We start from the raw sequence: 26,760 nt of genomic DNA, 5'->3' as shown, positions 1-26,760 counted from the left end.
ACGTTATACCCATGCCCAAATTACCACGATTCAATCAATCCATCCTACCAAACTACCCCTTTCACGTTAACCCCTCTTTATACCCTTGACAAAATACAAATAACCTAACTAAATACCACTACACACCCATATCTCAAAACTAAATTGCCCACGCCACAAACGCGTGCAACGCGGCATCAAACAGCCATTAATAACAACATAACCACCACATCACTCCGATGCCTAACACAACCACACACCCTCCCAAGAAACATGCACTTCATCACCACCCTACCACCACCTCACATCGTTCCTCACACCCACACAAGTACATACCACAAAGGGCACCGGGCCCACACCTGCTACAACCCCATCTATCACACAACCCACACCAAACAATACCCCCGAGAACATCACCCATCAACACACTACATTCGACGATACGTACTACTAACATACAAATTACCAAACACGCGCCAATCCCAGATGATGCACACTCATATCCTACATCCGACACCCGACAATCGCATACATTTTACACAGCACTCACCCACTAACACATTACAACCAAACCAATATCAACACCAACTACACCAAACCCCATATCCACAACCCTATCAATCACAATCTAAGAAAACTGAAAACACTGGTACATTACCAACACACACACACCAAAACATATTCAAATAATACGCTGCAAAACAGATAACAATATAGAAATGGATACTTACTCTCGCGCGCCATCGTCATCTTGGAAGTGGTGGTTCGTACTTTCACGCAGAAACACTAACAAAATTGTTTCATTGGGGTAGGAAAGCAAATGTTGTATCCTCCTAAACGTGTCACACATGTTTCAAAAAATAGGACCACCGCCCAACAGACGCTGATTTGGTGGGATTTGAGGGGATTTCCTTTTTCTCAAATTGGGATACACCTTCGATAACGCCGTGATCCACTAAACTTAAATCCTTCAAAATCCAGAAATAGATTAATAACAAATTTGAAATCGTGGTTCCTTTATGTGGTCACCACACAACTCATTGCACCGCAATTTCTGTTCAAATTGAAAGTGATGTAGTTCCACAGAAACCCTAAAACTTGCACGTTTCAAATCACAATGAAATTAGATGTTCAACTTTGTGTGTCGCTGGTCGGACTGAATATTGACCAACGTGAACTCCGATAGGGGGATGTGTGGTTTGAAGCTACACCCTGGCCTGGAATGTGCGCACCGTTGGATCGTCGACGGGGGTACAATGTCGCCTCAACTCCTTCTAGTTGTCACTCATGAACTACGACAGTGTGGTTGTCCAGGCTGGATTTTTTGTGTCCTAGCGTGGGCTTGACTCGAAGTGGATTTGGGCTGGAACGTTATTTGCGTGGATATGGCATAGCCACAGTTTGTTAGTTTAGTGACGTGTGCAGGCCCAAATAACGTATCAGCCCATAAAAGACTATAGTGCGTTTTTGCCTAATGTGGCATGCCGCAACATACGCTATCATGTTAATTCATCATTAAACAACATACCATATGGGCAGAACCGTAATTTACCACAGATTGGGACTTGTGAGAGTATTATTATATATTTGGGACTAGAACGTTCACAAGTCACCCCAAATGGGATTTATACATCAATTTCTCTAAATATAAAGCATATTAACAGGGAAATAGTCCAAGTATAATTTAAAATAAAATCATTATTGTTCCAATCAATTCAAAGAGCAAGAACTAAAAATAAGAAGAAAAAAAGTTAAAAATATTGCTAAAATAGTATATAATTGGTATTGAAGAATTTTCCATGGAAAAATAGCTTCAACAAGGGGGTATATGTGGTGGAGGTGGGAGCATAGTAGCGTTGTGGTGCTTGCCATTTTTCACTATGAACACCGTCTCCATCCCCCACGTCAGGTGGCGCTCAAAATGGCAATGAAGGAACCAAACTTCTGTTACGTATAATTGACAAAATTATATATCAAAATAAAAAAAATAAAAAAAATAAAGAGATTTTTTTTTGGTTATCATTTAGTATAACTGTTTACGTGAATATTCATTATTAGTTTATTATTTGAAAATAATAATAAAAAATAATATATTGACATGTTTTTCAATGATTTAAAATTGAAAAAGAAAAGTGATGCATAAACGTTTATTAATATAAAGCCAATTGGAATTAGATTTAAAACTGTAAAACAAAAGTGATGCATATTGTGTGAGTGATTTTCCGATCACACTGCCCAACTCAGTATTCAGTTGGAGAACACTGGCAGAATAGATGACACCTGGCTAACCTGCAACAGAAAAAGAAGATTCCGGCGGTGGTTTGTCCACCCGGGGGCACTCCGACAATCAAGTCAGTACTCAATATCTCTCAAAGATAATCAATAGTGCTTAAACTCACTATTCAGAACATAAATTGCGTACCTTAGACCCACGGGAGTGCCTCTCTTTTATAGTTAACTCAATCCTTGTCCCAACAGGAGCCTAGCTCTAATGGACTTAGGATTACTATCAATCTTGGACTCCCAGTAGGATTGGGATAAACTCCCTAAGAGTCTTATCCTTTCCCAACTGTAGTCTTTCCATTTTCTAAGACTCTTATGCCTTATCTGCTTATCTCGGATTCCGATATCTTCGGAGGTAACCTTAGCCTCGCCGAGATAACCTCGGCGTCATGACCAGGGCACGTGGCACCTTGGCTGACACGTCGGCGTCACCTTAGCCACGTGTTGGTATTCAGAAAATATATCCCCACACATATATATAATATATACATCTTTCCGATGTAGCGAAAAGAAAAGTGATGTATAAAAGTTCTTAAAAAGAAAAATAAAGTTATAAAGCCAATTGGAATTAAAGTCATAAAAGTATAGGGACTTGTCAATTTAATGAGTTCTAGGAGTGAAACTCACTCTCCTTATTTTTAAATTAATTTCTTATTTAATTTTATTATTATATGACACAAAATTTCTTATTTAATTTTATTATTACTAGACACACAAGTAATGAACTCATGTTGGTAAATACACATGAAATTTATTATTTTGTCTCTAGTAATAAAAATCCGATTATGTATAACATAAGAAAAATCATTTATCACCAAAAATTTTATATAGAATTAACTTTTAAAATGATGAGGTAATGACATATATACAAATTATATTGATAATGAAGGGCGTGTGATTTGAAATGACAATATTATAATTAGCCACATCTTTCTATGACAGTTGTGTATAATATTTCTGCGCGCTTATCATATGTTTATAGCATGAAGTATAAAAAACATGCACTATCCAGGATTGCTAGCCTTGAATCTGATGGTAATCCAGCCATTTCTTGGGACATCAACAGTGTTAAGGAGAGGAGGGTCAACAAGGTTGTATGTCAATGGATCCTTAAATTTGTCATGGTTCCCAAATCCCCACCCAACAACATAAAAACTATGCCCATGTAAATGCATGGGATGATCAATCCCAGCCACCAAATTAGTTCCTTGAAAAACCACCTCCACGGTTGAATTATACTTCAAAATCTTCACCTGTATGGTTTTCTTCGGTATCTCCAACTCCATCGGAAAATAATCAAGCGTAACATTAAACACATATGGTGGAAAGTTCAGAAATCGATCCCCAAACACGTCCTTAATGTGATAATAGTAAGCTTGGAGGATATCAATGGATGGGTTCACCCAACTTAAGTTGTTCATGCTCGCAGCCAATCGGATCCCATTCGGTCCCAAGCATGTACGGTTGGGATGGCACGGGAGGGTGTTGAGCGAGACGGTTGAGATCATAGGGGTGGTGATTTTTAATGGAACATTGATCGGATGGTTCTTGCTACCCAAGCTTCTTAGGCTGCCGGTGAAATTCACCTTGGCACGTGTGTCATTACGGTACGGGAGGTGTGGAAATAGTGGTGGTGAAGTGGCTGTGGATTTTTTTCTGGCATATTGGATTATCGCGGTGGTGGTGGTGTTATCGAAGGGTATGTTGCCTGCAGAGTAGGCTCGGGCGGCAATGTAGTAGCGGCCATGGTGGCAGTTAGCATGAAATAAGGCATCAATGGTTTGGCCAAGGGAGATTATGATGTACTTTGCTTTTAAGGGCTTGGTGTAGCTAGCATCGGCTCCGACCACAGTGAGTTTGTGTTTGGCGATGGCGAGGAAGAGGATTTCGTTCATGGCTGCGTTGATTATGCGGAGGAGATTGGTCTTTCCATGTTCGACGGTTAGCTTGAATGTTCCTGCGAGTGCACGATAAAAATGTTAGATGTATGGGTACATAATAATTTGTCCAAACATGGCTTAGGGTGATGAATCACTAAATGGAATGATGGTATTAAGAATTGAGTGTTGCAAATATAAACTTCTTAAAAAATCAATAAATTGCCTAATTTTTTTTAATTTTTTAAAAACCAATATGTTTTGATCGATTTGAACTAATACCAAAAATGAATCGGCATGAAATCAATTCAAAACAATATAATTCGAGGATCGAATTTAGTTGCTTTTCGTATAAGCTAATATAGTAAGTAGTGTGTAAATGTCATATACCAAAATGTTTATTGTATCAAAATGATTTACATCCAACTCCAAATGCTCAAAATTCCAGCCGGTATATGGGACTTGGCCAAACAGGGCACTAATAATTTTCTTATTTCTTAGATTGTATAGGTTGCTTGTGAAAAACACATAAATACCAAGAAAGGCAAAAGAAACCAACCAGGCTTGGAGCAGGGATATAAATCACCAGGCTGACCATTGATGAAAGCATCAGAGTCATTTGGGGTTCCTCCAATTCTAACAAATTCCTCAAGGACCTTTATCACATCTTGCTTCCACCACTCTCCTAATAGTTCATAAAAACATATATAGCATGAAGATATACTAACATATCAGTATCGGTAATATGATCATTTATCAGTCAGAATTGGACGATATCAGCAGATATATCTTTGAATATCGATACCCAATTCTAAAGAAATGGGGTAACATGATGTTCATAGTACCTAATATGATGGGCACTTCAGCATAGGGCCTAGGGAAAGGATAGACAGTGCCATGTTTAGGATAGACTATAATAGCACCGTGGACGGTAGCTCGTGACCAGTCGCTGTGGGCATGCCACCATAGGGTCCCTTCCTCCGTGGAAAATATTACTTTTTGGCTGAACTTTCCTCCGGTTTGATCGCGTACTGTGTGATATATTCAGGGCCATCTGACCATGGATACCTAGGCATTTCCACTCCATGCCTGCAAAATTGGTACAACTGTTATTATCTCATCACTTTGTCGAATAAGGCACGATATTCTGTCTTCAAAATTTGTCTCTTTGTTTTCAATCCATCCCAATACCACGATATGGAGAGAATTTCATGCTCGAAGAGTGGACACGAGACATGAATTTTAGAGACAAAAGATCCCTGGCCAGTGAATAGAACATCGTGTCATATCATGATTTGGATGGCCACAAGCTTCATTTTTAAACAAATGAAAGCAGCCCAAATCACTTATCCCAAATCATTGTGTCCCCTATTCTCAAAACACTATTCATTAGACTGTCTTGAAATCCTATCTCCTTTTTTTCACATAATGAGTATTTTGAAATAGAGCGAACGAACAAGTGAATAGTGATTCATACCAGTGAATAGTGATGTTATATTTTCCTCTATTGTAGACATCAACAATTAGAGTCTCTTCTTTGTGAGCATAGAGAGTTGGTCTTGGAAATTTCCCATTCACTGTCAAAATCTTCTTTGTACTGCAGAGTCTTGTGTAAGGAGCTTCTTTCACTTGCCAAAACAAGTTTATGTAATAAAAAACAAGTACATATAATTTCCATATATTTAATAATAAGTTTCAAATTCTTGAAATTTGATGTTAAGATCATCAACCCATAACTTCAAATTACAAGTACACAAGTGTACTTACAACAAATCGATGTCGGCGAATCCAAGCTTGGCAATGGATGATGCCAATGCCATCAAACAATAAGTACCCCAAAAGACACAAGATCAATCTCTTCTTCCCAAACCACATTTTTTACCTAAGTAAAGAAACCCTCTTTTCTTCTACTTTAACTTTGTCTATGTAGAGTACGAAACTAGAGGAATTTATAGAGGCGATAGGTAGAGAAGCAAGAAATTAGTTGTGATGGTGAGACAGTATTAATGTTGATTGATAAGATTAAAGTCATTGAGGCCAAGAATTGTTTTTCTTAGAGATGGAAAATTAATTAGAGGTTGGCAAAATTGTGGGAAAACAACAAATTTTCTATTGAGGTAAAAGTTGTTGGGTTGTACATTAGAGTGTGGACTATTTTTTTTCCCTAATTCAATACAGTTCGAAAACTCAAGAATTCTATAATTGATGTTGACATTTATTGGCTTCTGAGTTCTTACTCCTAATACTTTATTTAGTTATTTGATAAGAAAAAAATAGTAAGAGTTAAAGTAATAACTATGTTAAATTGATGTATCTTTATTGTTTCATGCATGTCCTTTATAATTACTTAGAAAGTAAGGATTAACAAAAGAATATATCAATAGTAAAATTATAAATTATAAATAAATAAGTAAACTTGAATATAATATTTTTATTAGTACCAAAGAGAAAAGCATAAGAACAAATTATGGATTGTTCTATTATTGTAATATAAACATATTAAACTTGATATTAAAATGAAATAAACAAGTTATTGCCTTAAATTAATATCTAATTCTTAAATGTTAGTGTTTTGCATTATAAACTTAAAATGTGGCCTCTCAACATTCTTGAGTTTATGTGTAACTCACTACCAATAATTTTTTAAAGTATATTTTTAATAAACGTATCCTAACTATATTCGTATTATACTTTTTTAGGTTTCGTCATATCGCTGTATCTATTTCGTATCGTATTTGTATCTCGTATCCATATATGTGCTTCCTAGGTTTTCTCTCCAACCTATATTATATTAGAGTTGGGGTGGTTGCTAGACAAGATTGAGAGTTGGTTCCTAATTGCTTTGTAGCACTCTGGTTGGGCAAGATTGGATTAAAAATTCCAAATTTGAATAGTTTTTATTGAGTAGTCTTCACTTTTTTTTTTATTATTATTTTTTCTCTCCACACTTTGAATCTTGATATGGGGCTAGAACCATTGGAAATCTTACTTATGGGCCTTCAATTTGGACATAAGAATGACTCTAAATAGAGTCTGGACTAGAGAGTTATGCCCATGTAAAGTTTACGAATCTATGTTGTGTGCATAGTTCGCTCAAGCGCAAGTTTCACAACTTGAGCGGTTCATAGAGCCTTCTACTTTGTTTTTCAAAATTGTCTGAGATATTGCAAGCCTCTATTCATCGCTCAAGCGCACTTTCGATTGCTCGAGCGGTCTGTCCAAAATCAGATCTTTAAAAGTCATTTTTTGAGTAAATCTCTTCACTTTTCACCCTCACTTTTCTCTTTTTCCGTCATTTTTGAGTTGTCAAACTCTTTAACCTTGATTTCATCTATTTCTAAACATCTTTGACCCCTAGTTCCATATACCAAAATGTAAAGCTCGATGAGGGCTTTCATTTAATCTGAGCAGATCGTCATTTTGTCGCCGGTGATTTTTGGATTGTCTCCTCTTCACCTCAAGAGGTAGGATTCTTTTACTTCTCTTCAATACCTTTTTATAGATAGACATTTGGTAATTTTTATTGCATTTAAAATATATTTGTTAAGGGATTTTCCAAAAGCATGAAAAGGGGATTTGGGGTTTGAGTTTTGGGAGTTGGAATTACATGATTGTTGGTTGATTTGGTATGTCGGGAGATTGTTGATTATGTCTATATTGATTGTGGCGAAAATTCCTAATTTGTTATTAAGGGTTTAATATTATAAAATGGGTAAAGTTGGATAATAGGTGAGTTATGCGTCATGTGAATAAATTATTGTCTTGGTTGCTAAAGACGAATTAATTGTGTTTGTTTGGTTATTGTTGCATTGTGCTAATAAGTTGTTGTGTAGAACAATTTGGATATTGTTAAAGAAAAAGAAAAATTGGTTAAAGATTGGAAGTGTTAAGGATTTGCAACAACGAGTTTGATTTTGAAAACAAAATGAGGTGGTGTCACTTTTATGAAACGAAAAGGGAAAATGGTTGGTTGTGAAATGATTTCATTGGAAATTTTAATGTTTTGGAATTATGGATTTTGTTGTGGAATTTAGTTCATAAGAGTCTTGTATCTAACTGTTAGAGGTTTTGTCCTTGGTCATTGGTGGATGATGGCATTTTTGTTATTGAACAGATTATGTGTATGTATTACACTAGCGTAACATTTATGTGTCTAGTTTGTTGTGATATTGTTTGAACTCCATTTCTCTTCGGTTGAGTTGGTAAAGCATGGTGCCTTGACAGAGATTCCTTTCATTTTTGGTTTGTGACTGATAAAGTGTGAAATTGAGGTCTGTTTCTCTCCGAAAGGCCAGTAAAGCGTGGCGCCTTGAGATAGGTTCCTTTTTCTTCTGGTTTGCGTTCGGTAAAGTGTGACCTTGGGGTCATTTCTCTCCGGATGAGGCCGATAAAGCATTATGTGTTATGTGGGTTGTATTATTTGCCATCTGTATTGTAGGCCAGTGAAAAAGGAAGTATGTATTACGTTCAGTTATTTGTATTTAGAAATATATGTTTCTTGGTATCCTGTTATGGGATTGGGGTTATGACTTGTATATGTGAATGTGTTTTCAAAACAAAAGTGGAGACATAATTCTTTTATGTTAACGTGGAGGTTTAAAGAAACAAGATTGTGTTGTGAAGGAATACTTTTGGAACTAAATTGGATAAATGGGAAAGAAAACAAATGGTTTTACACGTTGTGATGTTCAAATGGATGTTTTTGGAAAAAACGTATTTATATAAGTATATTTTGAAAATTAAACTGTCACATTACTTATATTGTACGTCATGGTGCATTCATGTTCATGGATATCAGTATATTGTTATTGTTTAGGATCATGTTGGAATCTCTACTGGACTTTATGTTCATCCCATGTTACTAATCATTTTTTAGGTGCAAGTTGAGAGATGATTCAAGATCGGTGATTTTCCTTAATTCTTGGCCACAGGCCTATACTTGTTGGCGGAACACCATTGTTGTAAAAGTGTTAAACCTTTACTTTTAATGTAAAGATGTAAACTTATGGGCATTTCGTTTAAATGTAATTCCTGTTGTATTCCATATATGTACAATTGAGAGGACTTTTATTTATTTATGGATGTAATGCATGTATGGTTCCGCATGTTCTTAATGAAAATGAATTTATGTTAATGGATATGGTAATGTTATTCGGGTAATAAAAAGTGGGGCATAACATTCTAGTTCCAGAATATTGTATGACATTATTGATGTGATACTCTTAATTAGTGGCATAGTAAATTTTTTAACTAGTGTGTGTTATGATTTATCATTTATTGAATCACCACGTAAGTAATGTCACATGATATTTTTGTAAGTAGTCTTGGTGTGGGTATATCATGTGGCATTGCCTATGGTGCTACCGACAAATAAGAAATTGCAAAAATATATTAGATTCGTCATCATTTATCTCTCAATTACCTAATAAAGGTGAGTTAGCATTGCCCCACTTGCAAATTTTTTCTCTGTGTATTGGTTAGAAACACTACATAGATAATACCACATAGGGGGTGTTAGGGAAGAAACTTTTTTAGTTTTTTTGGCTAAAATAACACTAAAAGACAAAATAAACTAAAATAATCAATAAGACAAAATGTCACATCAAACCCATAATCATTTTATTTTTTCTTTTACAAACATCACATCCAACTACAAAAAAATCCAGCTATCTTTCCAAACACAAAAAATTTAGTCTTATAAAATAGCAAAAAACTAAAATAACCTACTAAAAATAATTACCCCCCCCCCCCAAAAAAAAAAAAAAAAAACTCATCATTTAACCTAATGTATAGCACTCTTTTGTGACTTGAGATCTTGCGTTCAACTCATATGGAGAGGAGTTTGATACCCTTTATAGTAGTGTTTATTTCTCTCCATTATAGGGGTGGTGTGTAAGTAATAGTGGAGTGGTTGTTGGGCTTGAGCTTAGTAGGTTTTGTTAATTTTCTAACTATTGTAGGCTAGTGATCTGTTTGATCATTGATAATGTAATATTACTTGTAATTACTCTCTTATTGGCTGACCAAAAAAACAGGTGATATAATTAAATAGTCAGAATTCTCTAATTTCAAAATCTTTGCCTCTCATTCTATCTTTTAAAATCTTTTGCCTCTATTCTTGACACTTCGAACAACACAATGGGGTGAGAATCTTAAAATACGAGAATCTCAAGGCATAGTCGTACAAGTAAAAGTACATTGAAACAGAGAAAAGAAAGAATTTTAAAGACGAACGATGCCACGCCGTAGTAATTAAACAATTACAAGTTGTCTTCACTTCTGTTATCTGTTAATCACAGTGATTTACTAGGGAAAATAGAGAGACTCCTCTTATTGTAGCAGAAGCCAAGAAGGCCTGCAACAAGGCAATACTGAATCTCATTAATGTACATGTACTGGTTCATAAGTCACAGTCACCAAAACTATGGGGGAAGTGGCAAAACAAAGATTATGATAAAATTATATTTAATTAATTGCAATTACTCTAAATTATAATGTTAGACTAGAATAACTTTTTTGTCCAAATTACTGCGTTTTTCATCCATGAATGAAGTATTGATAAATGAAATTTGACCAGGCTAATAGTATACTTGAATGCAATTTATTAGCCTCAATCCTGTGAGAAGGTTTTTTTTAACTATGTTTATGAATTTTCCTAATATTATGAAGCTGAATGACAAATACAAGTGATCTATGCAATTTTTTTAGGGTACAATTAAACTGTTGATCCTTCTAGTTTTAGTGAAATTTCACTTTGATCCTTCTAATTTTAATTTGAATCCTACACTTTGACTTTTGTTGTAACATGATCCCACTATTAGTTACTATTAGAATTTTGAACAAAAAAGACCATGTGCAAAATTAAATAGACTAAATTTGAATTCAAAAGAAATTATAAGAATAATTGGAGTAATGAATAAATTATATTGGCGGCCACTATATATATATTTTTAAAAGTTCCACTTTGATTTCTCTAGTTTCGTAAGTGTTATTTATTTATTTTTTTTCATGCACAATGGTAATGGCACATGTTAGAGTGACGATATTGTAACAAAACTGAAAATATGAGATCTAAATTAAAACTAGGAAAGTTAAAGAGACACTTCACTTAAAATATAGAAATTAATAATATAATTTATTTATTTATTTTTTACAATGGAGTACAATAATTAATAATTACAACATAAATTATAATTACTTATAAACTGGTAAAGTGAGAAATAAACTACACATCAAATCAAGAGTTGAGTGACATTCATTGCCATTGCCATGCAAATTTGGACAATTAAAATGATTTTTTCTTTTAAATTTTTTTTTTGTGATTGGGTAATGAGGTGGCTTGAAAATTAAGGAATATGTCCCGTTTGGGAACATATTATTTTATAATTCGTTTGAGAATTGGCTATAGTTTAATTAATTTTTTGATTTTTTATAATAGATGTGTAAAAAATAGAGAGAGTGATGTGATAATTTGGTTTGACTTTTTGGTTAAAATATGAGGTAAAAAAAATAAATATGTTTGGAATGATTTTTTATTTTTACAAAAAAAGGTTACAAAAATAAAGAGAACAGAAAATCCTTAGTTTTTTTTAAAATATAATTTATTATTTTTTTGACTTTTTAGTGATTTTTTATCTTTTAAACTAAATGTAGGAGAGGGTTCAAGAAAAGAGTTGGAAAATTCGAAGATCTTCGAAGATCCTTGAAGAACAGCTTCGAATTCTCTAGAATATGATGAGAGGCTTAGATTCTTCAATAATCTCAACTTAGGAACACAACAACAAAGGAGATGATGGAGATAAGAGATTGGGTGAAGAAGAAGGCAAAATGGCTAGAGAGAGAATAATGGCAAGGCTCTCCCATGGATCTCCCACTTTCACTCTCAAGGTTGATAATGGAGAGGGGAAATTAGTTCTTTCCCAAGAATTGAAAAATCTCCAAACTCCATCCCTTGTAAAGCTATGGGTGGGTGCTATTTATAGGCACCTCATGATGTAGGATGGAGCCCATGTGCAAGGCACATGGGGGATATTCTCTCTAACCACCTTGTCCGAGGAGGTGACCTCTCCGAGGAGGTGACTTCTCCGAGGATGAGAAAACCCCGAAGAGGAGATCAATCCCTCGGCGAACCCTTCTTCTTAGCCACACCTAACCAATGATCCCCAATCATCCCAAAGGGTCAGGGGTAGTCCCAGAGGACGTCCTGCCGCAAAATATTGCCGAGTCTCATGGACCCCCCGGGGTCGTGCCACCTCAACCCGGGTATAGGCTAGTTTAACCGAAGAGTGAATTTATCTCCACTCACCGTCCTCGGGATCGGGTCCTTTGATCGAACCCCATTACGCCCATGGTTCTGGTGCGTAGATCCCGGAAAGCTCCGAGCCCGCAAGTGTTCTGGGACTCATTAACGGAGCGACTTCTAGATTGCGTCTGAATCCGTTCGAAGCCAAGTACTTCGGATCTCTAGATTCGTGGATCCGAATCCTTTCGAGTCCGAGTGCCTCGGATCTCTAGGCTTGCTTAATACCCTTTCGAGTCCGGGCCTGAGTAAGTCTCTAGGTTCGTGGATCCGAACCCTTTCGAGGCTTAGAGCGATTCAATCCGTTTGATAGCGATAAATCTGGGCCCACCGATTCTTGGACTTGCGATAAATTCGGGCCCACTAATCTTGGGCTATTGGGCCTAAATAATTTAGTGGGCTCAAATTAGCTCTTCTTACATTTGCCCCTTGCGTGTACGAGAAATTATAATTTTCTCGGACATGCATACTGTCATTTCTTCGACCCTGCTTCGCATCACGTCTTCGGGAATACTTGATCCTTACAGAGTCTAAGGATAAAACTGAGGATTCACCGTAATTTACAGATAAAATCGACAAATAGTAAAAAAATAAATAAATTTTTTTTTTTAAACCTTTTTTTTTTCAAACTTTTTTTTTTTTTATAGAACATCTCAACTCCAAATAAAAATGAAGCACACGCACCATCATTTTTTATTCTAAAAAACATAAGGCCCATTTTTTTTTATTTTTTTATTTTTTAAAAGTCAAACTTGACTTTGCTTTTTCTTTAATTTACACAAATTCAATTTGACAGATTCCCTAGAATATTCGAAGGACACTTTCTATATACATGCTTAGGCCATGTCAGCACCATATCACACTTTTTTTTTTTTTTTTGCTCAAGGAAAAGGACAAACCTAATCCTTAACTTTCTTCACCCTTTTTTTTATTCTTTGGAAAATCCATGCGGCTGACTCTCTCTCTCCGAGACAAACCCAGATTTCAACATTTTCAGAAAGGCTCTGTTTCTGCAATGGCCGACACCAACTCCTTGCATCCATGACATCTCTTCTATTTATTTATTTTTTCTGTGCTTCATCTTCCTTACCTTACTAACGAATTTTTTTTTTTTAAAGAAAATTAAGAAAATAATAATCTAAACTTCACTCCTCTTTTTGCAGCAGAGTTTCGTTTTGCCTCTACAACAACAACGGGCTATCCTTGCTTGCACACCATTTGCTGCCGCAACTCCGGGTGCGCAACCGTCGTGTCCTGCGCCTTCGACCTTCGCCGTACCTCTGTCCGCTGGTTGCAACAGTTCCGATTACAGCCGATGCATCACTATGCTGCCCCTAAATCTGTGAGTTAAGCACTTGTTGAAAACCCATTTTTGAACCCCTCATTTTGATGGGTTTTGGTCTTGATTCAACAAAGTTCATTCTCTTCATTGCTTTGGATTTGTGAGTGTATGCTTGAAATTTGATTTGGGCTTTTGAGATTTGTGGGCATTGTTGTATACCAATTTTGAACTTGAGATAACGGAAGCTTCTATTGAATCTTGATTTGCATAAGAAATGTAGTCTTGAAATTCATGTTGACAAATCTAACGTAAATAGAATATTTGATGCTTGCATTGAAATATTGATGTCAATGGTGGAGATGTGATAGGAATGATGTCACGCTTGATACCTTGCGCCAAGACCGAACCAACCTACCATCGGCCTCTCTTTGCTGAAACTCTTCTTCCGGCTTCGGCGGTCCAATGCAAACCACACACGTCGCCCGTTCAACGCGTCGTGTGTGGTCTTGCCTAACGCTGTTCAGCTCGTCGTTGGTGTGCCCTCCTGGCTTAGCAACATTTTTCAAAGCTCCGAATACATAGATCTTGGCCTTGCTTTACACTCACTGGTTCCAGCTCCAATCACTGTTGACTTCGACGGTTCCAACGCACACCACACACGTTCGCCCTCTCAACGCAACGTGTGTGGTTGCTGACTTTTCTGTGGTACCAGTGTTGCTTCCGGCTTGAACTTGTCCGACGCCCACCACGCACGTTCGCCCACTCAACGCAATGTGTGTGGTCCTGCCAAGCCTAGCCCAGTCTTGTTGATTACAGTCTGTAAAACCTCTCTGATTTTAACTTGAATTTCCAACATCGGCTTCAGACTTCACCCCTCTAACAGTCCCAAATTTGTGAGTATGAAATTCGGCTCCCTCTTCCTCTTGTTGAATAATAAAGATGATATATTGTTGTTTGTTTAACTTGTGGATGCTTGGGAAATACATAGCTGATGCCAAAATTTTGTGTGACCGTTGTAGTTTTACGTCGGCTTGAGAGGAACTAGCCCGGAGAGACAAAAAAACTTGATAGTTGCATTTTCATGAACTTGCTCAGAGTAATAAAATTGTTGTAGCTTAAATAGATAATTATTATTTGTTGATGTTGCCCCATTCTGATAATGCCTGAATCATGATCTGAAATTGATATTGTTTGTCTCATTTGTTGGCTTTGCTATTTCAGGAAAATGAATTCTTGATTGAAATCCACGACCTCGGGGCCCTTGGAACCCATACTAATGAAATCAAGGGCTGTTCCTTGGAAGTCCGAACAAAAGCAAGACTGTCCCTCGGGAGTCCGAAAGTAGCATACACCCTACTTTGGCAAGAAAGATTCCTCCGGAAGATAACCGAGTCTACCAAGCTTGCACCAACAGAAATAAAGATTGTCTCCCAGAAGTCCGAGCAGAAGCAAGGCTGTCCCTCTGAAGTTCAAGCAGAAACAAGGCTCTCCCTCAGAAGTCCGAGCAGAAACAAGGCTGTCCCTCGGAAGTCCGAGTGGATGTGCACTTCTACTTTGGCAGCTAATGGAAGCAAAGGCTGTCCCTTGGGAGTTCGGGTAAGAGTCCACTCTACTTTGAAAAGAAAGATCCTCGGAGCTCGTATTGATGAAATCAAGGGCTGTTCTTCGGACCCGCACTAATGAGAGCAAGAGTTGTCCCTCGGAAGGCTCTCCCTCAGAAGTCCGAGCAGAAACAAGGCTGTCTCTCGGAAGTCCGAGTGGATGCGCACTCTCTACTTCAGCAAGAAAGACCCTCAAAGCTTGCATTGATGGAAGCCATGGCTGCTCTTCGGAGGTCCGAGTAGAAGTATACTTCTACTGTGTCAAGAAAACTCCCTTCAGGTTGGTAACTGAGTCTACCATTCCTTTTTCTTCTTTGAGGGGCAACAAAAATTAAAAACTGTTTTAAGCAACATAACACAATGAAGATATACAATGTAGAGAAAATAACTTTTAATGGAGATACATAATATGGAGGAAATAAATTTCTTCATAACATAAGAAAGATAGAACTTCATGGACAATGCAGTAAATGCAAACTGTAAATGTCATAGGTAGACTTCTTTTACGGAATGTTGACATTTGCCCCTAGAGTTGCAAGATCATTTGGAAAGCTTTCACCAGCTGCTCGGGTTGTGGTCGTCATATACCATCATAGCCATGTCTTTGGATCTTTCTGTACAGACTGATATCCCCATCCCCGCAGATTTGTTCATGAATCTGTTGTAGTCGGAAGCTTGCTTCTTGTTGGCCAACACACCGGGCTAGGAATCCGGTACCTCCTCGGAAGTAAAGGTCACCTTGAATAATTGTGAATTGGGCAAGCTTGGCCATAGTCAGTTTTCAAACTTTGCTTCTGAGTTGTTCGAGGACTTCTCCTCTCCAGTCCTCCGGAAGGTCTTTGTCTTCGGGTATTATTGAAGGTTCCGTTCTCTTCTTGATAACAATTGTTGCCTCTTCCTCTGGGATATCAACTCTTGCCCCTAATGTAGCGAGGGCATCTGAAAACTTGTTGTCGGAATGAGGCACATGCTCTATTTCGACCTTCTGAAATTTGTCAAGAAGCCTTTGGACTGTTGTTCGATATGTGGCCAAGGCAGGCTCCTTTAAGACGAACTGCCCTGAAACTTGCTTCACTATCAACTTTGAGTCCCCCTGAATCCGAATCTTCTTGCCACCTTCCCGGTTATAGTAGGTCTGCTGAGGAGGTATCGGATTGGATCACTTCTAGTAACAATCTGAATCTGATGTGCTAGGAAGTAATGTCTGAGCTTTTGGGCAGTGAATACCAAAGCTAAACAATGTCTCTCTACCGGAGTATATCGGACTTTTGCTCCTCGAATCTTCCGGCTGATATAATACACCGGGCGTTCTACTCCATCTACATCTTGGACCAATAATGCCCCTATGGACTTGGGGGTTGAAGTTAGGTACAACATTAGAGGGACCCCGGGCTGCGGGGCTATCATGGTTTGAGGCAAGGTTAAGGCCGCCTTGATTCTCTCAAAGGCCTTTTGGTGCTCTTGGTTCCACGCGAACTTGGCATCTCCTTTTAACAAAGAGCCGAAAGGCGCAGAGATCTTTGCCAGTGCTGGGATAAACCTCCGAATATAGGACACCTTCCCGAGGAACTTCTTTACCTCCTTCTGAGAATGCGGGGGAGGCATTGCTCTGATAGATTTGACCTTGTCTTCATCTACCTCGATACCATGCCTATGTACAAGAAACCCGAGGAACTTCCTGGCCGTCACCCCGAAAGCACATTTGAGAGGATTCATTCTCACTTTGAACTTCTGGCACCTCTTGAATATCTTCTCAAGGTCTCGGAGATGGTCTTCTTCTTTCTTGGATTTCCCCACTAGATCATCAACATAATCTTCCACCTCATGATGGATCATGTCATGAAAGATTGCAGTCATAGCCCTTTGATAAGTTGCACCGGCATTCTTGAGTCCGAAAGGCATGACTGTATAGAAGAAGTTTCCGAGAGGTGTTCTAAAAGTAGTCTTTTCTGCGTCCTCTTCAGCCATCTTAATCTGATTGTATCCACTGAATCCATCCATGAATGAGAACATCTGGTGTCCCGAGGTAGTATCTACGAAAGTGTCGATGTGAGGAAGAGGGAATTCATCCTTCGGGCAAGATTTGTTCAAATCTCGAAAGTCTACACATACTCTGATTTGGCCATTCTTCTTCTTTACTGGCACGATGTTTGCTAACCACGTGGGGTACTGTATTGGCCGGATGAAACCAGCCTGTTGAAGTTTTTCAATCTCCTCCTTAATCTTCTCTTCGAGATCTGGATGATATTTTCGAGCAGCTTGCTTAATTGGCTTGGAGTTTGGGAACACATCAAGATGGTGGGAGACTAGGTCAGGATCTAGTCCGGGCATTTCCTTATATGACCAAGCAAACACATCTGAGTATCGGCTTATCAACTTTAACAACTGTTCCCGCTTCTCTGGGCTAAGGCTCGAACTTACGAATACCGACCTTGGTGTATCTTGTCCATCACTCAAATCTATTTCAATAAGTTGTTCAGGCTGAGGCTTCGGCCCATCTTGCATGCATTCTGGAGCCACTTCAGGCTTTATTACTATATCATTGTCAGGAGGCTCTTCTTTTGACTCGGAGTCGGTGACTGAAGAAACCGACTCCCCGCATCTTCATAAATAGTACACCATCTTGCCTCCTTCTCGGACTTTCATCACCTTCCGAGGAATAGGCGGACTTTCTGGTCTAGACATCGCCCGCTTACTTGATTCTGCCATCGACTCCTTGTCATCTTTGATATCCTCCCAACGAGAAATTTTGACCCCTCGAGGCTTAGAGGTGGTGGGAACTTCTTCGACATCCAATTCAGTGAAGTAGATGGCATCAGAATAATGAGCTTCATGGATCTCGAAAGGCCTTTCTGTAGCTTGAATTGTCACCGTCTTCTTTCCCCATTTAGCCTTAACACACTGATGATAACTTGATGGTACAGCCCCATATCTATGCATCCAGGTCCTCCCTAGAATGATGTGATAATTTGCCTCAGAATCGATAATATGGAACTTGGTGGCCGAGCGAATCTCTCCAACGGCTAAATCAACTGTTACGCATCCGATAGTAACTCTCCTTTCTCCACCGAAGCCAGTGATGACTGTCGGCTGCTTCACAATGCGTTCTTCAGAGATTCCGGCCTTTTCTAGAGTAGCGCGAGTCATAATGTTGATAGAGGCTCCACTATCTAGAAAGGCCCTTTTGAACTCAACCCCGTTAATAAAAGCAGTCACATAAAGCGGGCGATTGTGAGAAAAAGGATACTTCCGATCAACCTCGAAGAAAGTAATGGCACTAGATTGCTCTTTTGCCTTCCTCGGGATAGATCCCTCAGTCGACATGCATTCCTCATGGTGTGCCTCGGCTATATTAATGATAGACTTGGTGATTTCTGTTCTTGCCTCCTTGGAAAGTCCAAGCTGGTCAAAGAACTGCTTGAACTTTACACAGTCTTGCAAGGTTTTGGCATAGTGATCCGGATCTTTTTCCACTCTTGGAGGCTCGTAGTTAACCATCTCCTCGGTCTCTTCAAAATAAGATGCCACATAAACATGGTGTCCTCTTCTTCCGTAGTACTCTTCTCCTCCTTCTGGATCAAAGGGATCCTCGCCATGAGTCATAAATGTTCTGCCCTCTGGATCGAGAGCACTTCCATAGTAAACTTGCTCACCCTCTGGCTCGAGGATGTCGTCCAGATAACAATCGTCGTCATCGAGATTGGCGATAGCCTCGATCATCGGGCCTTCATAAGCTATCATAGCAACGTTCTTGCCCTTGTCTCGGTGTTGAGGATATGGTTGTTCGCGGATGTCTTGAGTCCCTTGCTTTTTGAACCTCAATTCGTCTGCCTCGACTTTATCTCTGAAGATTTTTCTGAGAGTCCAACACTTCTCTGTCGGATGTTTCAATGTACGATGGTAGACACAGAATTCAGGGCTCTCACGGTCCTTTTTTGATGGCATTTCTTCAACATAAGGCAATTTTAGCTCTCCGTCAGCCACCCATTCCTTAACTAGAGCTTTCACTTCCTCGATTCCACATGGATAAGAAACATTCCCCTTTTCACCATTATATTGCTTTCTCTTCTGGCCTCTATGACCTCCTCCTTGTGAATTTCGGGTATCTGGGGCAGAGGCAGCAGCAACAATAGGTCCACGAGACGATTTGAAACTAGTCTTGTAACTGGCCTTAAATCCGGACTCCTGAGCCTGAGGAATGCTAATGTTCCGAGCTGCTTCCATTAATGCCGAGAAGGTGGGTAGCTTGTGATTAACTAGAAACATTTTGTACCTGCTCAATGCCCCTTCTAGACAGATTTGAACCAGATAACTCTCCTCAACTGCTTCATGACAATCTACGGCCTTGTCCTGAAACCTTTTGACGTAGTCAAGGATGTCTTCACTTTCTTGTTGCTTCTCTTTACACAATGTAAGTGTGGTCACCTTCTCCGCCACTTGAAAGAACTTGGAGTGGAATTTGTTAACCATTTCCTCCCAACTTCGGACAGAGTTTGGGGCCAAATTAACATACCAACTATATGCTCGGTCAGTGAGGGACTTAGAGAATTCTCTCAGTCGGAGGACGTGGTTTGAACCATGAATACCCAGAGTCTCGATGAATCGCACAACATGTTCTCGGGCATTTCCTTGTTTGCCGTCGAACTTGATGAACTTCGGCACTGTATACCCCTCAGGGTATGGATAGCTTAGCATCTCAATAGGGTAAGGCGGCTTGATGTCTGGATCAGGCAAAGAGGGTAAGGTCCTCTTGCCCCGTTCGAGATCGAACATGGCCTGCACATCGGCGAGAGTGAGAAACTGCTGAGGGAGAGAGTTTGATGGTGGTATTCCCGGGACTTGGCTTGTGGACCCGAAGACTGAACTAGGGGCGACTTGGCCATTCTGGTGATGCGAATTCATCATTGGTGAGGACATTTGATGATATTGGCCATCAGCGCCTATAGACAAGCCAGTTGGTGACGGGACATTGAATTGAGGCCCGTAAAGTCCACCGTACGGCGCTGCTATACCGGGTTGTGCTTGCAGATTTGTTGTCGGCACCAAAGGAGGCCCGCTTGGTGCTTGGGTAACATTTACTGGTGGCGTAACAAGATTAGGTACGGGCAGAGCTCCCTTTTGCGCCATCATGCTCTTTATGTTTTCCTGGACACCAACAGTCGCCGAAGCACCATTCATTACACCAGAAACTCCCCTAGTCACCATTGGATCTTGGCTTGGCACGCCATGGAGCTCGGGCATGGGCAAACTGCCGCTGCCTACTGTGGTTTGAGCATGTGTTACTGTGGCCGTGTTGCCATGAGCCATAGGCTGATTGTGGCCTACTTCTCCTTGGATTTGATTTTGTGCTCCGGCGGGAATAACTCCACCACCAGTTTGATTTCCGTTTGGCGCCGGTGCAACGTTAGAACTCATCACCAACATGGTGTGAGTGAAATTCTGAAGAGTGGTAAGAATCTCTTGCTGAGTATTCTATAGTCCTTGAATGGCTTCAAGCAAAAGTGGTTGATCTGGAGCCATGGTTCTGTCATCACCACCATTAGAGGATCCTTGTTGGTGAACTTCATCTTCTCCCGCCATCCTTGTTGGAGTTGTGTGGATTCCAGATCTCGTTGAGACCATTAACCAATCTGCCTCCCCAGCAGAGTCGCCAAAATGTAGGAGAGGGTTCAAGAAAAGAGTTGGAAAATTCGAAGATCTTCGAAGATCCTTGAAGAACAGCTTCGAATTCTCTAGAATATGATGAGAGGCTTAGATTCTTCAATAATCTCAACTTAGGAACACAACAACAAAGGAGATGATGGAGATAAGAGATTGGGTGAAGAAGAAGGCAAAATGGCTAGAGAGAGAATAATGGCAAGGCTCTCCCATGGATCTCCCACTTTCACTCTCAAGGTTGATAATGGAGAGGGGAAATTAGTTCTTTCCCAAGAATTGAAAAATCTCCAAACTCCATCCCTTGTAAAGCTATGGGTGGGTGCTATTTATAGGCACCTCATGATGTAGGATGGAGCCCATGTGCAAGGCACATGGGGGATATTCTCTCTAACCACCTTGTCCGAGGAGGTGACCTCTCCGAGGAGGTGACTTCTCCGAGGATGAGAAAACCCCGAAGAGGAGATCAATCCCTCGGCGAACCCTTCTTCTTAGCCACACCTAACCAATGATCCCCAATCATCCCAAAGGGTCAGGGGTAGTCCCAGAGGACGTCCTGCCGCAAAATATTGCCGAGTCTCATGGACCCCCCGGGGTCGTGCCACCTCAACCCGGGTATAGGCTAGTTTAACCGAAGAGTGAATTTATCTCCACTCACCGTCCTCGGGATCGGGTCCTTTGATCGAACCCCATTACGCCCATGGTTCTGGTGCGTAGATCCCGGAAAGCTCCGAGCCCGCAAGTGTTCTGGGACTCATTAACGGAGCGACTTCTAGATTGCGTCTGAATCCGTTCGAAGCCAAGTACTTCGGATCTCTAGATTCGTGGATCCGAATCCTTTCGAGTCCGAGTGCCTCGGATCTCTAGGCTTGCTTAATACCCTTTCGAGTCCGGGCCTGAGTAAGTCTCTAGGTTCGTGGATCCGAACCCTTTCGAGGCTTAGAGCGATTCAATCCGTTTGATGGCGATAAATCTGGGCCCACCGATTCTTGGACTTGCGATAAATTCGGGCCCACTAATCTTGGGCTATTGGGCCTAAATAATTTAGTGGGCTCAAATTAGCTCTTCTTACACTAAAATAGTAAATTCTCAAACGTGGCCGAGCTCGTTTAGCAATTGACTATTTTTGTTAGATTTTTGACTTTTTACAAAAAAATATATATATAAAAAAATGATATAACAACTTATAATAATTTTTTATATTTTTAACTAAAAATCATAGATCCCAAACAAGGTAGTGGCAAAGTTGATTTTAAAAAAATTTCAGTCGTGGTATAACGGTCATCCTACAATGACCACCATGGTCTCGTTTCCCACTTCCTTTTTTGGCAATTGATGCGAAGTCTATTTGATTTGGTAATTTAGTGTATGTTTTAAAAAAATTTACAAACAATTGATAAAATTTATACACATTAATAATTAGACATAAATTTGTTCATGATTTTGTAATATATTTTTTATGGTACCACTTATATCTAATTTTCCCATTGGATTTTCTTGAACATCTACTCATTGACTGATTTTTAAAAAGAAAAGAAATTTATTTTCTTTAGCCAGTTTGGTTTGATATAAAACAAAGGGACAATTACATGACAGTGTGTGAGTAAAAAAAAATAATTATAAATTAATAAAAAATATTAATTATTAATATTTGACGTGGGTAGGCCCATAAAGGTCATAACCCATTATGAACAACCCGAGCCTACCACTTAGGACCCAATACGTAACCCAACCGATGAGGCCCAGCACAGCTGGAAGTCAACATGACATGAAGGACCAATGATATTCTGACACGTAGCAGGTAAATGGCAAGCCACATCAGCAGACAAAGATCTGCAAAGTTATTGCCACTGCACATCACCATTAATGCAGCCCCTCACAGCATTTATTACGACAACACCTCTCCGTCGGGACAGCACGCCCTCACCCTGAACAAGGTAAGCTACAGCATAGACTTTTGTCCAAGGGAACAGGTCGGACGGGACAACGAAATGATTACCAAAGGATATAAGCAAACGTTGAAGACAAGAAGAAGGTTAAGTTTTTCTATCTCTGATCCATATCTCTACATTCCACTTCTCTCTCTAACTTGCTCGTTGGAGGGTTCGCTTGGGGACTCCCCGTTCCCCGTTGAACTCCTGTGCAGGTTCTCAGGTGGGCTTGGCCATTCAGATATCGGTTGGAGAAGCGTGGGCCAGTCCGACCCATTCCCTCTGGAACCCGTTGTATCGTATCTGTATCATCAATATTTATATTATTTTTCACTTGTTAGTAAGTGCTTGTTTGGCATCACCTAAAAAAGATAAAAAGTCAAAAAGTTACTAAAAAAGTAAAAAAGTTTATACTACTCACAATGTTTGGGTGGGAATATGTACGTAGAGGGAAAAAAGACATTCTTACCCTTCACTGACATACACAACTCACGGGTGTTTAAGAGGAAAAAAAACAAAAACACCAAAACAAAACAAAAAGTCAAACACAAAACCAGTGCAGCTTAGTGCACTATGAGAGGGGAAGTGACAACTTCACTGGCATGCACGGAAAGCATGTCAATATTTAGAAGGGTAGGAAGGTAATTTTGGTATTTCATACAATATTTTAATACACAATTTTTTGTAAAAAGTCAAATTTATTCCAAACAACTATATTTTTCTATCAACTTTTTTAGTCAAAAAGTTAAAAAGTGCATTTATATAGTTCATTCCAAACAATCCTTAAATACATTTTCCTGACACCATGTCAGAGCAATTCTCTCTAAAACAAAAGGATATGTTGTGCAATGTTGTCTTTGAATGTATGAATTTAAAATAAAATAATTTAAACATTAATTATTTAAATAGAATAGTTTAAATTTATAAAAAGTATTTAAATATGAAATTTTATAATTAAATTTGAAAATTTTATCATAATATATTTAAGAGTAAATTACACTGACCTCTTTAAAGGTTTGGAGAAAATACAGTAAGTTTCACAATTTTGATATAATTATATTGAACTTTTTTGAGATTTTAATTCATATAACACTCAATCCATTTTTCATCAATAATTTGTTAGTTATATGACCGGGGAAAAAAATGATGTCATCACATTTTTTACATGAAAATATATACTTTACATAGTTTAGTTTTATAATTTTGCACCGTTTAGACTATTTAATCATTTTAAAAGAAAAATTACTTTAATTATGTGACACTTACTGCATTTTTTTATAATTTTTTTTTTAAAAAATCAATATAATTTACCTTATATTTAAAATAACAACATAATTATTACTATAAACATGAAATTAAATATACAAGGAAATGAAATGGATAGACAGAGATTCAGAGAGTGCAAACTACTATACTATTGCTGCTTACATCTGCACAACAAACCCATCATTTTCATGAGTTTTTTAATTTTAAAGAAGCATGAACAATAAACAAAGCGAAAAACGAGAAGGCAAGCACCAAAAACAAACAAGCACATTTGGTTGACAAGAAACTAACAAACAAAAATAAAACACCTAATACAAAAATAATAACATAATTTATTTAACATCTTTCTGTAGTCTATTGATTTTTGGGGAATTACATTCTATTGGGACAATTTTATTTATTTATTTATTTACATAAACATGACTTGCACCCTACAGCTCTTCACTTGCATTTTATCACAAAATGGCTTACAATTCATTTATATATATATATATATATATATTTTTGGTTCCACTTGACAGTAATTCCCCCTTGATTTTTTTTGGCCTCACAAAAGGACCATCTTAGTCAATTTGAGTGGACTGATTTTAAAAAGAAAAAAAAGAAAAGAAAATCACAAATAAGCTTTGGCTTTTAAAAATAATTACATAACCAAACCAAACCAAACCAAGCTTTAAGTCTCATCAAATAGGGTCGACAACATGAATTCTCCTTCTCCACGGGAATATATCAAAGGCCATTTCGTTAGTCAAATTAAGTAGATCCATATCTTTATTTACAACGTTAGCCAACGTTGATCTAGACCTACTCGGTCCCCTAACACTTCCATCTACCGTCACTACATCGCATCTCTTTACTGCTGTCTCTATTGGTCTCCGTTAAATATGACCAAACCATTTCAATCGATTCTTTCTCAACTTATCTTCTATTGGTGTTATTCCTATTCATTCCCGAATACACTTATTCCTAATTTTGCCTTATCTAGTTTTGCCACACGTCTGCCTTAGCATCCTTATCTCAGCAATACTCATCTTATTGACATGTTTCTTGGTTGCCCAACACTCCGTCCCATACAACATCGTTGGTCTAATAGCCGTTCTATAGAACTTACCTTTTAGTTTAGTGGGTATTCCTTTATCGCACAGTACCCCAGACGCACTTCTCCACTTAAGTCATCTCGCCTTAATCCTATGGGCCATATCCGCATCAATCTCCCTCGCTGTTATGATAATCGACCCTAAATAACGAAAATGTTCACTCTTAGCTAGTTCTTGGTTCTCAATCTTCACTTCTCTACTATTTTCATCGTTACTGTTGTTAAATTTACACTTCATTTACTCTGTCTTAGTTCTACTTATCAAGAATCCTTTAGATTCAAGTGTTTTTTTTCCAAATTTTCAACTTTGTGTTAACTCCTTCTCTAGTCTCATCCACTAACACGATATCATCTGCAAAAAATATACACCATGACACGTCATCCTGAATATTTCTCGTCTACTCATCCATAACTAATGCTAAAAGATAAGGACTTAAGGTAGATCTTTGGTGTAACCCTACAGTGATAGGAAATTCATTTGTCTCTTCAACAGGCGATCTAATAGTGGTCACCACCTCTTCATGCATATTCATAATTACATCAATGTAACCTTTTGTCACCCCTTTCTTGTCTAACACCCACCATATTATATCTTGAGACACTCTATCATATTCTTTCTGAAGGTCGATAAACACCATATGAATGTCTCTTTTCTGTTCTCTGTACTTTTCTATTAATCCCCTCAACAAATAGATTGCTTCCATTGTTGACCAACCAGGCATAAATCCAAATTGATTCTCTGACACCTCTGTTATATCTCGCAATCGGCGTTTCATCACCCTCTCCCACACTTACACCATATGAAACATTAGCTTGATTCCTCTATAGTTGTTGTAATTCTGGACATCTCCTTTATTCTTGTAAATTGGCACTAAAATACTCTTCATTAGGGGTGTTCGCGGTTCGAATTTAGACGGTTTGCGGATCGGTTTGGACCCGCCCGTATCTATGTGGTTTGGGAAAAGACAAACCGCAACTGCCCACAGTGCGGTTTGCGGTTTGTGCGGATAGGGTTTGCGGATGTGCGGGCAGTTGCGGGCAGTTTCCGGATTGGACTTTTTTCTTCAAAAATTTATTTTTGAGCTTTATTTTTTTTTCCATTTTGTAAATATTTATTTTGAGCCCTTTTCTCCCTATTTTCTAAAATGCTCCAACATTAATAATTAATGAATTAAAACTTATAAAATTAAAAATACAACAAAATCAATTCGTAATACAAACAAATCATTCAAAATCTTAAATCAAATCATAAACTAACACAAGCATATATTTTAAAATCCTAAACTATAACTCCATATTCATTAAGGAATTTAAAATTCCAAATCACACTTCATCCGGGACAAGTTCAGTTATGTAACAATAATAATATGATCAATATTTATTCAGTTTCAGTTAATATAATACTATTAACAAATGTAATGCTAGAGTAAGTTCAAAAAATAAAGGGTGTTTTGTTTTGGACAAAAATATCTAGGTGGAATATAGAAATGA

At 38.4% G+C, this 26,760-nt stretch overlaps 1 pseudogene; it reads right to left on the bottom strand.

Annotated features, from left to right (window-relative positions):
• Positions 1 to 1,792: 1,792 nt before the first annotated feature.
• Positions 1,793 to 5,765, bottom strand: LOC114299856 (laccase-15-like; annotated as a pseudogene).
• Positions 5,766 to 26,760: the final 20,995 nt, after the last annotated feature.

The sequence above is a fragment of the Camellia sinensis genome, chromosome 6 (genome assembly GCF_055761805.1).
Source record: "Camellia sinensis isolate YWXY chromosome 6, ASM5576180v1, whole genome shotgun sequence".
NCBI lineage: Eukaryota > Viridiplantae > Streptophyta > Magnoliopsida > Ericales > Theaceae > Camellia > Camellia sinensis.
Note: the sequence above shows the minus strand (reverse complement) of the source record. Positions and strands in the feature narration are given on the sequence as shown.